General features: G+C 31.5%; 1 pseudogene; it reads right to left on the bottom strand.

The window, feature by feature from the left end:
- Nucleotides 1-14972: 14972 nt before the first annotated feature.
- On the bottom strand, nt 14973-15578 carry LOC149565769 (putative ripening-related protein 4; annotated as a pseudogene).
- Nucleotides 15579-15988: the final 410 nt, after the last annotated feature.

Genomic DNA, 15988 nt, shown 5'->3' with positions numbered 1-15988 from the left:
GATCTTCTCCTTTCCTCTCCTTTGTCTATTAGTTTGAAAATTCTCCCACCATAGTGAGGCATGTCCTTTCAACATTGTAACTAAAATCTTCACCTTCCTATTATCAGGAGTTTTTTCATACTCAATAAATTCTCTAGTTCAGAGATCCAACAACATTGGTATCCAATTTTTCATCATAGGGAACAACTTCTATAGTAGGCTTTGAATGTGCCCTAGACAATACTCTCAACAACCTTGCTTCATCTTTATCTTTTTTTAGAATCTAGATTAGGGTTTGGTACTACTACTTAATCATCACTCACATCCTCAAGATGTGCTCCTCTCCTCTAGTTAGTTTCCATAGCATCTAATCTAGCTATACAATTTGTCTCAATGTATCAAATATTACATTATCAGCATTTCCTCTACCTCGAACGATCTTCGCAAATCAGATTCCTACAAGATCATAACCCTGTATGAGTTATAGGTCAAATACATAGATCTACAATCCTACAACCAAATATGAAATATGGTTCTACATTATCCAATCTCTTGGTGCAAATTTCCTCATAGTTTGGTGATCTGCTTGCATACTCAGGAACAACTGTGCTCTGATACCAGCTAACATAGGGAAAATGGGAATAGGCTAAGGTCGAAGGAATACCCAACTCTCAAAAAAAAGAAGATATAACCAACTCAAAAGATAGAGGAAGAAAATTTCTTCATTCATACATGCATTCAAAGCTCTTATTACATGCCCAACTATAAGGCCTTATGGGTTATGGCTAGATAAATCTAATTACAATTTTTGATGAGCCAACTTCACATTTTGCTTCCTACTTACTCCAAGTTCTACCTCCTCCCTAAACTCAATCCTAGACCTCCTTAAGTACTTGTGCAGCCATAGGTTAGCCTATCACATAATTGAATCTTACATTAAATTCATGCATAGCCACAAGTTGGCTCACATCAAATATTAATAACCCATGACAAAATTAAATGCATGTAAGGTTGACCCAAACTAGAACTAGACACAAACAACTTACAAAATGAAGGCTCCATGAAATACTGACACCTAAACTCGACAACCATATTGCAACACCTATATTTGACATTTTGAACCAAGTTGGAGGCATTTCCAGATTATTTTAAGAAACTAACACTCCTCGAGTATCTTAGTTTAGATTTTTGTGAACTTGCCATCAAGTTAGAGTCAAATGTTCTTGAAAACATGACAAAGAAAAACATGACAAAGCTTAGGTAATTGAATCTTGAGGGACGTACAAAATTGAAAGAGTTGCACCTCCCATAATTAGTTTCCTTAAGAGATCTCCATCTAAAAAGGACCAGTGTGAAGGAGTTGCCAGCTAACATTTTTCATTTGACCAACTTAACGAAGTTAGAGATATAGAGTGAGTTCCTGATAACATTGTCAAATTTTGTCATGAGTTTGTCCCCCTTAACTAGGCTTAGAATCAAAGGCTGTGAGAAGTTGAAATCTTTACTAGATTCACTAGAGCATTTTTATCTCTTAAGAGATTTAACTATAATACATACAAGAGTGAAGTATTTACCAAAAACACTAATCCGTCTTCAAAGTATAACAATAAGCTACACTTCCAATTAGTGAATTGAGTTTTGGGTCATGGGGCATGCTTAAGAGCATAGCTCTATGCCATACAAAAGTGTCTAATATTTCAATTGGTGGAGATAGTTTTCCTGCTCTTCAGACCCTTGACCTCCATTAGAATAATGATTTGAGGGAGCTAGAAACTTTGCCAAAAAAATTGAAGACCTTAAATGTTAGATATTGTAAGGTTTTGAATGACATCAAACGTGTCCATGTCTTTAATGAACTTAAGAGTCTAGAGATATATGACTATAAGATATTGCACGAGCTTCCATGTTTTGCAAAATTGGTGTCTTTAGAAAATTCATGATTGGAAGGTGTAAGAAATGATAATGTTGAGCAAGGAACGAGAAACAATCCAAGTAAGTTAAGTGTGAAACAATGTTACCATAAGATAAGCAACTCCAAGAGCATACACCAAGATGGTTCAAAAATGGAGACAAGGATTTATAAGGGGAAAGCAAAGAAAACCCCTTGTGAGTTATTATGAATGAAGGCAAATGCCTAAAGAAGAGAGAGAGAGTGTGTTGGAGCAAAGGTAGCTCAATACAATAACATCAAGTGCTTAGAGTGGTGTGTAGTTGTGTAGAAGGAAGGAGGAGCATCTCTTATATAGAGATGAGAGAGGAGTTGCATTTGTAACTCCTATTTCTATGAATGCCACATTCATAATAGGTGTGTGCAAAGTGTCACAATCCTCTTAAGGAGGATAAAGTAAATAAAGAAATAAACAAGAGTTGTCCTTACATGTGGAATAAAGGACAAACAATGACATGTCCTCCACATGTGTACAAGTGGACAAACTAGATGTAGGGACCCTTGGAATATCCAAATTAAAATATATCCAAGGAAAGATTAACCTTTCTAACAGAAGGTAGTAGCAAGGTCAAGAAAATAGAAGGGGCCTAGAAAAGCTAAGATCATTGTGAGATCTGATCATAGAAAATCTAGCTAAGCTTCCAAGTTTCATAGAATATACTTCTCTCAAAAGACTTGTATTTGATAACTACAACAAATTGGAAGAGATTGAAATTTAGGATATTTGAAATCATTGGAGGAGCTTCGAATAAGTCATTGTCTAGAGTTGAAGGCACTTCAAGGTCTTCAAGGAATCACTTCTTTAAAAATAATTCTATTAAAAATGTGCTCCAAATTGAAGAAGATGGAAGGTTTAGGAGACATGAGATCATTGAAGAAGCTTACTATAAGTGACTTCTTAGAATTGGAATCACTTTCAAATATTTTAGAAAGTACATCTCTTGAAGAATTTGAATTGGAAAACTACTACAAATTGGAGAAAATAGAAGGTCTAGAACAATTGAGGAGGTTGAGAAAGTTGAACGCACATACCCACTAGAATGCAATAGATATAGTCAGCTTAGAGCACTCTAAGAAATTGCAGTCACTGGATGTTGTAGAAAATGACATATCAGCCATGGAACCATTCATTAGTAACCTACAGGTATTTCAAAATAGTTTAATTATAATTATTTATAGTTTTTCATTCTCATGAATCATTTTAATTTTGGGTTAGCTCTACTTTCTGCAAACAATGTATAGACATGGCCAAGGATAGTAATGATATGCAGTAGGCCAGTGTGTTATGTGGGGTTGCTGAAAAAATTCTTTCAAAATATGTCAAATGTCTCTATTCTTGATTAGGCTAGTGCGGTAGAAGCTAACCCTAGGGATAGAAAGCACTTAGAATTGAGCCTGCCAGAGAGTTTGGCCATTTCTAATGCCATTCTGAAATATTTTATTATAGATTATGATCATCCTAACTTACACCTCTCTATATAATTTGAATCATTCTACCATGATTTTTATTCTGAATTGGGCAAAGGTAAATGGGTATGGATGGATGTCTCCAACCAATCGTGGTGATGGGTTTGGTACTACTACTTCATCATCACTTACATCCTTAAGATGTGCTCCTCTCCTCTGGTCTATTTCCATAGCATCTAATCTAGCTGTAATTTGTCTCAATGTATCCAATATTAGATTACCAGCATTTCCTCTACCTCGAACCATCTTCACAAATCAAAATCCTACAAGATCATAAACCTCTACAAGTTATAGGTCAAATACAGAAATCTACAACCCTACAACCAAATCTAAAATATTGTTCTACATGATCCAATGTCTTGGTACAATCTACCTCACAGTTTGGTGATCTACTTGCATACTCAGGAACAACTATGCTTTGATATCACTAGACATAGGGAAAATGGGAATAGGCTAGGGTCAAAGGAACACCCAACTGTCCAAAACAATAGATATAACCAACTTAGAAGATGGAGGAATAAAATGAGTTCATTCGTACATGTATTCAAAGCTCTTATTACATTCCCAATTGTAAGGCCTTATGGATTATGGCCAAATAAATATAATTACATTGTTTGATGATCCAACTTTGTATTCTACTTCCTACTTACTCTAAGTTCTACCTCTTCCCTAAACTCAATCCGAGAGCTCCTTAAATACTTGTGTAGCCATAGGTTAGCCTATCACATAATTAAATCCTACATTAAATGCATGCATAGCCACAAGTCAGCTCACATCAAATATTAATTACCCATGACAAAATTAAATGTGTGCAAGGTCAGCCCAAACTAGAACCAAACACAAACAACTCAGAAAATGAAGGCTCTAGGAAATACTAACACCTAAACTTGACAACCACATTGCAACACATAAATTTGATATGCTACATCAATTGACAACCACATAAACTTGGTAACCAAAGACCGCTCAGCAACCACACAAACTTAGTAACCAAAGATCACTCAACAACCACACAAACTTGGAAACCAAGGTGGCTTGGCAACCAAAGAATACTCAGTAGCAACTATGAACTCGACATCAGCTAGGAAGCTTAGGATCTACTAAATGCTTGACACCCATTGGGAACTTGAAAAATTAAGGGCAACTCAGTAGCAAATGGCAGAAAGAACAAGAGTGTAGGATTACAAGGCAACCCAGGATGTTGTTACATCAATTTGTCTACTACCTACCATTGTTATGTATTGGTATGTCAATTCCATGTGAACTAGTACAGAACTCCCTACCTATATTGATAAGTAGATAGTTATCAAGACTATCCAAGTCTATGATTTTATGCCACTTATCAAATTTTATATCAAATAATGTTCTATCAAATTGATAGAGGTTAGTGAGGGTCAAGCATGTCCTTTTATGTATGCTAGAATTTTATGCAATAAAAATAGCCCTTTGTTGGCCCATTTTCATTATATCCCTCATCTCCTCTAGCATGGGTAGAAGAGCTACTAAAGTAAAGAGTGTCTCTACATCTGTTAACTTTGAATAAAGGACTAGATATTTTAGGTACATCTTATATTATTATCCTTAAGAAACTTGAACTTTGAAGATTCAGTCCATCAACAAACACTTTTTATTTCCCTAAATCATTTAGGAATTTGAAAAAAATATTGGTAGACCTCCTTGATTAAAATTTTAACTTTCTTTACTTAAGCATTTGAACTCACAACTCCAAAAGCTCGATTCATTCTATGGGAAATATAGTGAATGCCAATAATATAGAGTTTAGAATAACTTTTTGTCTTTCAACAAAGAATATTAATATTAAATCACATTATTGAAGCACCATTAGCTCGAACACACACCAAATTTTTGGAAATTGTTATATTATCCAGACCTCCATATTTAATTACATTGTTCTTGAACAATTCATATATTTTTTCTGCATTTTCACTTTGCTCCATTTTAGATATAGATAGTAGTAGAGGTTGGCAAAAAATATTGTGTACAATATAAACATGCATACATATCAAGGAAGTATTATCAATTGATTTAACTTCATCTAATAATGTTACAATAAAAGTTGACTCTTTTATTTTTTCCTTTACGTCTTCCTTTTTAATCTTAGCAAGATAGCCTGCCCATTCCCATCCATTGTTCAATGACTAGTGACTATTGGAATAGTTAAAAGCTTTCAAAAAGTTTAACAAAATACTCATTAATGGGTACACTGTCATAAGACTCCCTCTTTTGAAAATATAAAAGATAACATTTAACTAAACAAATTTTCCCATTTGTTCAGTTTCAAGTAATCTTCCAAGATAAGATTCAATAGAACCTTTAACTTCAATAGGCTTCATCTATATTTTCTCTTAGTAATTATATATTTTATAATTATTAACATGTTGGCATTTATCTCCCATTTTCCAAAGCACAACTATTTTTTCAACTCCAGATCTATTTATTTTCTTTTGTAAACTTTACCAATACGCTTTTCTATGGTTTTGAGTTTTAACTATAACCTCTTTTCCTTTTTATTTATCATGGTACAAATCTTGCATCTATATTCTACTGTAGGTTTACCGTCCATCAGATTAGCCACTAGTTTTATGAATGCATACTTTGTGGCCCAATCTAATTGGAAATTCGTTGACAATTCCCACCTATGATCTTTTTTGGAATTGACTTTTCTTTTCCCCTTCTATGTAGTATTATTATATAAATGACATCTCCAACTCCAACTCCATGTCCATTATACCATTGTGTATACTCTATTTATCTTCATGTACTTATAAAATGTCTTCGAGTTCACCATTATCTAAAATATTAGGGTTACCAACTTCTTCAATATGCCTTGCAAGCTATGAATCTTGTAACTATGGTTGATGTTTTTATGATGTGCCTTCTTCAATAAACCATGACGTTTTTATGATGTGCCTTTTTGCATGTCTCTCTTGGCTTTCCTCACATTTAGAGGTCCTACACTTCTTTCTATTTGACATCTTCAACCAAATAAAGGTTGTCGAAAAAATATTGAACTTATTGAAGTGGAAGGAAGGACACAAACTACAATATACACTAGTAACTACAACTAATACTAAATAATTTGATTCTTTAGCTTGATGAAATCAAAAATATTTATAAAATCATGTTTGAAATCTCTCGGTTAGTGCCTACTATATTACTAATTTGTCCTGACTCCCCACTCAAGAAGAATGAACTAAAAATTGTAGATTTTTGATTAATTAGTAGCACTTACCTCTAATGCAACTCTCTTGAGACTTCTTCACTATTAATTAAATTTAAGAGATCAAAATCGAACAAATTGTATAAATTGAAGTTGGTTTGAATGTATTTATAATACTACTAAGCTCCATGGACCTTTCTTTGGTGAATTCACTAGGAATCATATATGGATACTACAAATATTTACAAAATTCAATGGGAATCTTATGTAGATACTAAAAATATTTGGTGAACCCCATGTAATCATGACACAGCTTATGTAAATTTTGGGGTGACTATGGTACGTCCAATAATTTTCTATCATTAAAAGAGGAGGAAAAATGGTGGGGATTTAAAATATTCATTTTGAAAAATGGCAACTAAAATTGCTTTGTCCTCCAAAATTTATTTATAATACCAAGGGAAATCTAATTGTGTCCAATAAGACATGCTTGAAAATTGTGGAAAAATGTTTAGACTTATGGTATTTCCAATAATTTGCTATGATTAAAAGAGGAGGAAAAATAGTTAAGATTAAAAATATGCATACTAACAAATGACAACCAAATTTTCTTCCTGTTCTAAAATTTATTTATAATACCACGGGGAAACGAATTGTGTCCAATAACACATGCTTGAAATTCATGGTGAAATTTTTAGAAATAAGCTTGTCCTAAAGATAAAATCCATTTGCAACTGCATCGGGGTGCATCCTTATAATGTATAAACAAATTGGAGATCAGCTAGGGTGGTGGATAGAATAAGCAAAAAAATCTAGTGATATGGCTAATGGCGCATGTAGTTTTCATTCATGAAATCCATGTCTGCCAACTAGTGAAATTTGTTGAATATTAATGAATACCCTACTTAAATCAATCCCCTTCCTATGAGTATTAATAAGAATGAATAAAGAAATAGAATGACTTCAACTAAATAATCACTTGAAGAAAAAATAAAAATATATTTATAAGAATCTCCTAAGTAAAATTTATGATATCATTTAGGACAAGGTTTCCTAATGTTCCTTGAAGACATCCCCAACCACGTAAACTACAAGTCCCCAAATTTCAAGCTCAATGCTCCTAGATATAGAATTATTAACTAGCCCAAGATGTTTATGCACCCAAATAATTTATTTGTAATAATTATTAAAAATAACTTTTACTTAATAATTTATTAAAAATGACTAAATAAATAAAATAGGCATATAATAGTAGATAGAAATTAATTTTTTTAAACAAACAATAAAATATTTTACATTTTTATTTAGATATTTGCATAAAGTATTATTATATTTTGTAAATAAGAGGGTATGTGTAGGATCATTGTCAACCAAGTTATGCCATTAAGTACTAATGAAAAATTAGTAAATCATGGTTATGTCGACTTGACATGCAATTTTATACTTGTTATGAACTTTAAGTCAAAAGGTTGTGAGAAAATAATCCATAGGAAATTGAATTTGGTTTTAGAACTGTCATAGCTTATTTGAAGAAAGAAAAAATTGATTGGTCAATTTTTTTAATTTTAATGCAATATTACAAAAAATTTAGGATAAAAATAAGTTGTATGTCTGACCACCTTAATTAAAATGAAATGATAATATTTTTTAATATGATTACATATATAAGTAGACTCATGCCCGGATGTGATACATATTTTTGTGTACTTGTATACTAAATAAATAATTAATTATGAATTTCCTACTATAGTATTTTTAGAATAAAAAACTCTCGTGTCTGACCACCTTAACTAATTCAAAACTTTACAAAATTTATTTTTCTTTTATTTTCCTTATAATAGAAGAGGTATATAATGTGATGCATCTTTTGGATTTAAAAAATGATTTACCATTTGAAATTTATATGTATTTTTAAATTAGTGTGTCAATAAGCACTTTATTTGTAACTCCATTAGAAAATGAATAATAATTACTAAACTTGTAATTTGATAGACATTAAATTTATGGAAAGATAAGAACATTCTTAAGAGATCCTTTTCATTTCATCAAATTTGGATGAAAATAAAGTCATCAGATAGATGTTTGGAGTAAAAACACACACAAGAACAAGCCAAAAACATGTTTTTAGGATAGTTTCAAATTGACCATGTAGGATTGGTATCCAAAGAAATACTAGGCCTTATAAAGGTATCAATATTTTGGTTTGATATCAGGATGGGTGAGAAAAAATTTAGAATAGATTTTAGTAGGCAAAAGTGTACATACAATAGAATGGTAGATTGTTAGCATCCTAATAATTAATCTTGGTTTCTCCATAAATTAAAAAGTTGGCTAAATTTGAGAGACCCTAGACAAGATTTATTAGGAAAATCTTATTTTGATGATTCTATTGTTGACTAATTTTTATTTACATAATAGCTAAATCTAGTTAAAATCTATAAATTTAAGGAAACTCATAAACCAATTTGATGCCTAACTACAATATTAAACAAAACTTCATATAAACCTACAATCAATTAAGCATATATAAAAATTATTCCATGCCCCTAAACCAAAATGGATATTTAGCCATATAAACCCCTAACTAGAAAATCTAAACTACATCCCAAACATTATAAATAATCATAATTCCTAAGTTGAATTATAATACTAAAGTAAATTTAACTATCATCCTAACATGATAACTATATTCAAAATGAGCATATTTCATAAACAAATATCAACCTTACAAACATCACTAAGCTACATAAAATTGTTATTCTCACCCTACTTAAATTTGGAACTAGCTTGAAGCCAAAGCCCAATGCTATTTTATTATGAATTGAAACCTTCAACCAAATGTAATCATAACCATAGCATTAATACAACCTTAATTAAATACTAAAGCAAATTGAACACTAATGCTAAAATAAACCAAATTTATACCTCAAACTTAGATGGAGTGAAAGATAATACTAAACCAACTTCAATCATAATTGTAGCAATAAACTAAATTCATTACTCTAAAACTCAATTTAATACCAAGTTGAGCACCAATGACGAACCAAATTATACCCCAAAATTGAGCCTATCCCAATTCAAACTATTTAGCTAAACTGAATAATATCAAAATGGTTAATTAGAATAAACCCTAAAGTACACAAATAGGTATCAAACTCTTAAAGTAAACTAAATTTATCTCAAATCTTGTACAAAGTCCTTATTAACTATAACACTAAACCTAACATAGCCACAACCATAAAAATTGGATCACTATAACACAAACCAACTTCAACACTTACTATACCATTAAACTAAATTTAAACATTACCTTAAACTTGAATATCAATTAATAAGAAATAACCTATGTCAAATTCAGCACTAATTGAAAAATTATACCAAGTTGAACACTATTTGTAATGCAACTTATACCATAATACTAAGATTGCACCAAATTGAACTCTTAATCTAAAGCGACGTTTGCATGAAATTCGTTATAGTTGAGCACTAAGTGCAAAATTATACCAAGTTGAACACTAATTATAATGCAACTTATACCATAATACTAAGACTAATCCAAACCAAACTCTTAAACTAAAGTAATGTTTACATGAAATTGAACTCTTATTTGATGCAAAAGTATGATGGACAATCAAATCCAGAATATGCATCTCTCTAAATTACTTATAGTTCATATGGGTGTGATGAATCTCCACTACCTAAACCCCTCAACGTAGTGACCCCTCTTGTGGCTTCTATGCCTACCCTCCTTTTTATTCTGCTAATGGTACCTTTTTTTGATCTATAGACATGGGATCAATTAAGTAAACTAAATAAATAGCTTTATGATGGTGAAACTACTCATTTCTCTCTCTCTCTCTCTCTCTCTCTCTCTCTCTCTCTCTCTCTCTCTCTCTCTCTATATATATATACACACACACACACACACACACATATATGTATACATATATACATATAGATATACATATATATATATATACATACATATATGTATACATATATATGTGTATACATACATACATACATACATTTATGTATATGTACATATATACATATATATATATATATATATATATATGTATATGTATATATATGTACATATGTACATATGTACATATATGTATGTATATATGTATAATTATACATATACATACATATGTATATGTATATGTATATGTATATGTGTGTGTATGTATATTTATATATATGTATACATATAGATACATACATACATACATATATATATTTATTGATGGATTATATGTTTAGTATAGTTTTTTCATTTTTATCTTTTTTAAGTATGGTTATGAAATTTGGAAAAGATAAAGACGCAAACTACAAATCATGAGACTAGAAGCAGGCTAGAAGTAAGCTTTATCAATCGAAGTGCTAAAATCTCAATCTCCAACTCGTTCTAAACCAAATTTGGAGAATGTACTTGGCACGGAGGGCAGAGATGGAGATTGTAGCTATGCCACCAATTCTTTCATGTTAAATAAAACACACTTTAATTCCCGTGGAATATTGAATAATGGTCTTCTTTTAATGTCACAAAATATTGCAGTTTAAATGTGTGCCTAGTTACTATACTCTCTAATTATTATACTATACTAAATCTGGCATTGGAAGTTTTGTGGTCCAAATTTTGATACTTTATTACTCGACAATTGGTTTACATCACATATGCCAGAAGGGAAGCCAGTAAAGTCATGTTTGTTGAGAAGTTCGATGTTAGCCATAAAATTAGGGCATTCATTGTTTACTATTGGCCACTTATGGAATGGAGAAATAAAAGATCCAGTGGAATATGCAAATATTTTTTTTTTTGGCGGGGGAAATAAATGCATCTCAACGTGTAAAATGGTTTCCTCCTCAACATTTCCCAGGAAACTGATCCCATATCATATTAATGTTTTCTTATACATTTCTGTGTACCAATCGCTGGTTGCCAGCGTAAGACATATTTCCGGTAAGGGCTTTGTTGAATGATATTATAGCTTCCACGAACACTTGTGTCCTTACCTTGATGAGATCTGTTTCCTGGGTGTCATTATCAGGCTTTCAGCGTACACGTAGATCCTTTAGTTCTAGTGTCCAATAAGAACGATGAAAACATAGATTCTTTAGCCTTCACTTTCACTCTCTTTCACCCCTTCTTTAAATAATTCCAATTAAGACGGCGACTTAAACATTTTAATATAGTACTTTCAGAATTGAAAATTTTTTATTTCTTATTTCTTATTTCTTTGCGTTGATGCACCCTAAATTATCAAATTTTGTACGCTACTGTCTGCTCACTTATACTTTAGCTTAATCAGGTATGATTGGATTTATGTTTCTCATTCCTTTCATTTCAACAATTCCAATCAAATATCAAGATCATCAACTTACCAGCTAGTATACACACAGTATGACTCTCATGCATCTCGTGGGGGATTTGTTGGGTGATGTGACGCGCTCCCCTGCCCACAGGTGGTTAATTATGTGGTGTTCCATGTTCACTAATAGTCATGGCTTTTGGTGCAACGGCAAATGGGCCCTACAATTGGTATCGGAGCTTGGTTTTGACTTGGTCATGGGTTCAAATCTCCCCGGTGCCTTCCCGACCCGCATAAGCACCTAGTATGCGTGTCGAGGGGGAGATTGTTGGGTGATGCGATGCGCTCTCCTGCCTACAGGTGGTTAATTATGTGGTGTTCCATGTTCACTAACAGTCATGGCTTTTGGGGCAACGGCAAATGGGCCCTACAGCTTTCTCCCATGTGGAAGTTGGAAAAAATTGAATGAGGAAGGAGTATTGCTTGTTATTATGTTTCATAATGTGTAGTTATGATTTTCTTGTTTCCACTTTGTTTTATGATTCAAAGATTATTATATGATTTAAATTAGTTTTGAAGGTGAATTTTAAATTTTCAGACCTACATTTTTCTTATGAGCATCTTAGTATACATTCTATTTGTAGTTTTATGAACAATTTTTTTGTGATATAAGTTGATTAAAAGGTTTCTAATGGTGACTTGCTTGTATAATTGAAAATGAAAAAGAAATAAATGCAAATTCCTTCCAACCTTTTGTATATATGCTTTCAAAATTAAAATAAATTATAAGACATTTCTCAATTAAATTGATTGTTAATATAATTCATGAACTATGAAACTAGTTAATTCCTTGTGTTTGTGTATGATGTAGTTTCTATCTTATTATACCTTTGATTCTTCTATACAATAAGAAATATAGCTTTATCTTTCTCTTTTTTCCTTACTTATAAAGTCTGTATAAATAAATGATTCATACCTTACTGACAATTTCCAACAAAAAAATTGTAGTTTTACTCCTATCACACAAAAAAAAAATGTAAAGACTATTAGAATGATTGTTATCATTATTTTCATTTTTATTAGGAGAATGTGTAACAAAAAATTCAAAGAAGAGGGAAATTTAATATAATAGAAATGAGGTGTTTGTAGGGATCACAAGCCCTTCAATGGATGTAGTGTGATCTAAATTCTTGTTAATAAAAAATTTAATAAATTTGTTCAAGTTTTCTCTTGCACTAATAGTTTAATATTGGTTGATTAAATTTTTTAATTAATCAATATTTTGCTAGCTTTTTTGGAATATTTCAATATTAAATAGATTAGCAAAGTCAATACAAATTATATTATGGCTATAAACATAGAATAAATTAGAAAATATAATGTACCTCTATATAACATTTGAAAAAATATTAAGACATAAGAAAACTACTATAAGATCATTATATATAGTTTATATTGACAAATGATATACATAATACAATTTTTAAAAATAAATATTCAATAATTTTATACAGAGCTTAAAGATAATGATAGTTTGTTTGTGCTTATATAATATATGAATGAATAAAACCAAAAAATAAATGAACTTCTTTCTTACACTAGTTCTTTTTATCTACTTTCATTACATGAGTTTTGAACTTTATAACATGTACATCTTGATGTAATCTATTTTTTTAAGGTTCAGCCTCCTTTTCTACACTCTCCAATGTAACTAAATTGGTTCTTTTTGTTTTTGACCCCCTTATATTTAATATAAAAATAATTAACTAATTTTAAAATTATATAAATTTTTAATTGTTTAGTTAATACTTTTAACAAATATCATAATACTTGTGTTTTGATCTAGTGAATAAAGGACAACCTTGTCAAAATAAATGCATAAATTAAAATTAAAATGTAAAACATTAAATTCTTAAAATTATAATAGTAATTTTTTAAAATTAAATATAAAATATATGTATTATTAATAATTGAAACTAAAAGTTAATAGATATATTATTATACATAAAGTCAATATCTATACAACATTAAAAGTAAATTTTCTTTTAAATAACTTTAAACTAAATTGTGGATGAGAAAAGTAAATTTTTTCTTTTTTTAAGTTTATCAATTTTTAATCTATATTATGTTTCATACCATCCTTTTTAGAAATTATTACTACTATTAAACTACACTTTATACAACATAATGTTTACTAGGAACTATAATTGTGCAATTACAAATGATGCTTTAGAAATAGGACGAGCAAAAAAAATGAACATCATGATTCTATTAACTATTTGTTTATGTCAGAATGAATCATAGTGCATGGAGATTTTTATAAGCATCAAGTGACGAAACTAATGCAACCAAATATTTGAATATTAATAATGATGGATTTTGGAAGGGTTGTGAAGTTTGACTTTAGACCTAATCATTGTGTTTAGTTTTATATTTTCAAATTATATTTGGTCAAAAAAATATGTTTGTGCCTATATTATAATTATTGTATTTTATGAGACTGCAATAATTTATTCAACAATTATGGAAATGGAGAACTCAGAACGTCCATTAAACTATGCATATATTTACAAGGATCTAAAGTAGCACCAAAATGAAAGAACCTATGCATCCATTTACAAGGATCAAAAGTAGTACCAAAATAGAAATTTAAAGGAAGAAAGACAATTAGACTTGATTATCTGCTAAAAGTTTCATCATCATTGTAGTGGCATATGATTATGTGTACTTTATGAATTTGGATCTTATGAAAATATGAATGTTGATTAAAATGTCCTTATTTTGTTTTCAACGATTTTAGTAATCTTCTTCACATTTCTATAAGAATTGTAATAATCGTAGAATATTTTGATCAATTTTGAAGTTTATATGAAACATCATTATAATAATTTAAATTTGATTTTATTATAATATTCAACACAACGACACCATTAAAAATATATAAAACTATGGGCTGAACCTTGCACCTATAAAAGGTTCAAGTGCTAGTAGTATCAATATTGACAACATTATGGTCATAATCTTGGTAATGGGGCGAGCAGTAAAGGTTTCATCAATAACAAGGGAGAAGAGGGAGAAGTCAGGCTTGGGACCAGGTAATGGTCATCTGGCCAACGTCGTCAGGGTTGTGGACTCCGAGGGCCTTCCAGACGCTCGGGGAGGCATCGACGATGTTGTTGATGCAAGAGGGTCAGAAGTCGTTGTCCTCGTCGCAGCCAGACACGGAGTCGCACTCGTCCACCACCATGGCCCGCGTAGTTCGTCCACCGTATACCATCCAGTAGAGAGAGCGACCACCAGAGAGTTGTCATCGTGGTAGTCCTCGTCGCAGTCACAAGGCCCTCCTCCGTCTTCGCCCTTAGCGAAACCATTCAGTGTGAGCGTGGCTAGAGTTTTGCTTGTCACCGGGGGAGAACATTTGAACTGAGGGTATCTCTTCCCCGACTCGCAGCAATCCGAACCGTGCTCCCGATTGCACTACTACACGGCAGAGCTATTTAGGACGATAAATAAAGACAAACTTTTATTTTCGTCTAAAACATATTTCATATTTTAAATCATATTTTTTAAATTTTAATTGTTTTTGAATAAAGACAAAAACGCGTTTGAGTTTAATAAATTTATCATTATTATAATCTTCAACTCTTGAGCGCACTAAACTGTAGGTGTCGACGCTGGAACTCATCGTCTGCTACATCTCTAACGGCAAGGACTGAGGCTAGACGATCGCCTGATTTTATCACAGAGGCGGAAACGGGTCATCATGCAAGGCCGTGATCTTGTTATATGTAGGAGGATGCCATTTTTTATTTTCTATGCCCTAGTTGTATTCTTCCATGGTTCTGCGCTTGATTCACGACCAGGCAGAGGGGGCACAGAGTTAATCATATAAGGCAGAGTGAGGGGCACAGGGGTAACCAGGCCTTCCTTTTATGTAATGCGCCGGTGAATCAGACAGGTATAATATTTCCTTACGGACCTGTAAATCTCATGTGTTTTCATTTTGTAATGTTACATTTGCACATGTATTAAATTTATTATCAGGGTGAAACCCCTTTTTTTCATTTTACAGTAGGTAAGTCAGAACAGTGGAGC

Source organism: Cupressus sempervirens, chromosome 3 (assembly GCF_028749045.1).
Source record: "Cupressus sempervirens isolate cs-2001-9-10 chromosome 3, ASM2874904v1, whole genome shotgun sequence".
Taxonomy (NCBI): Eukaryota; Viridiplantae; Streptophyta; class Pinopsida; order Cupressales; family Cupressaceae; genus Cupressus; species Cupressus sempervirens.
Note: the sequence above shows the minus strand (reverse complement) of the source record. Positions and strands in the feature narration are given on the sequence as shown.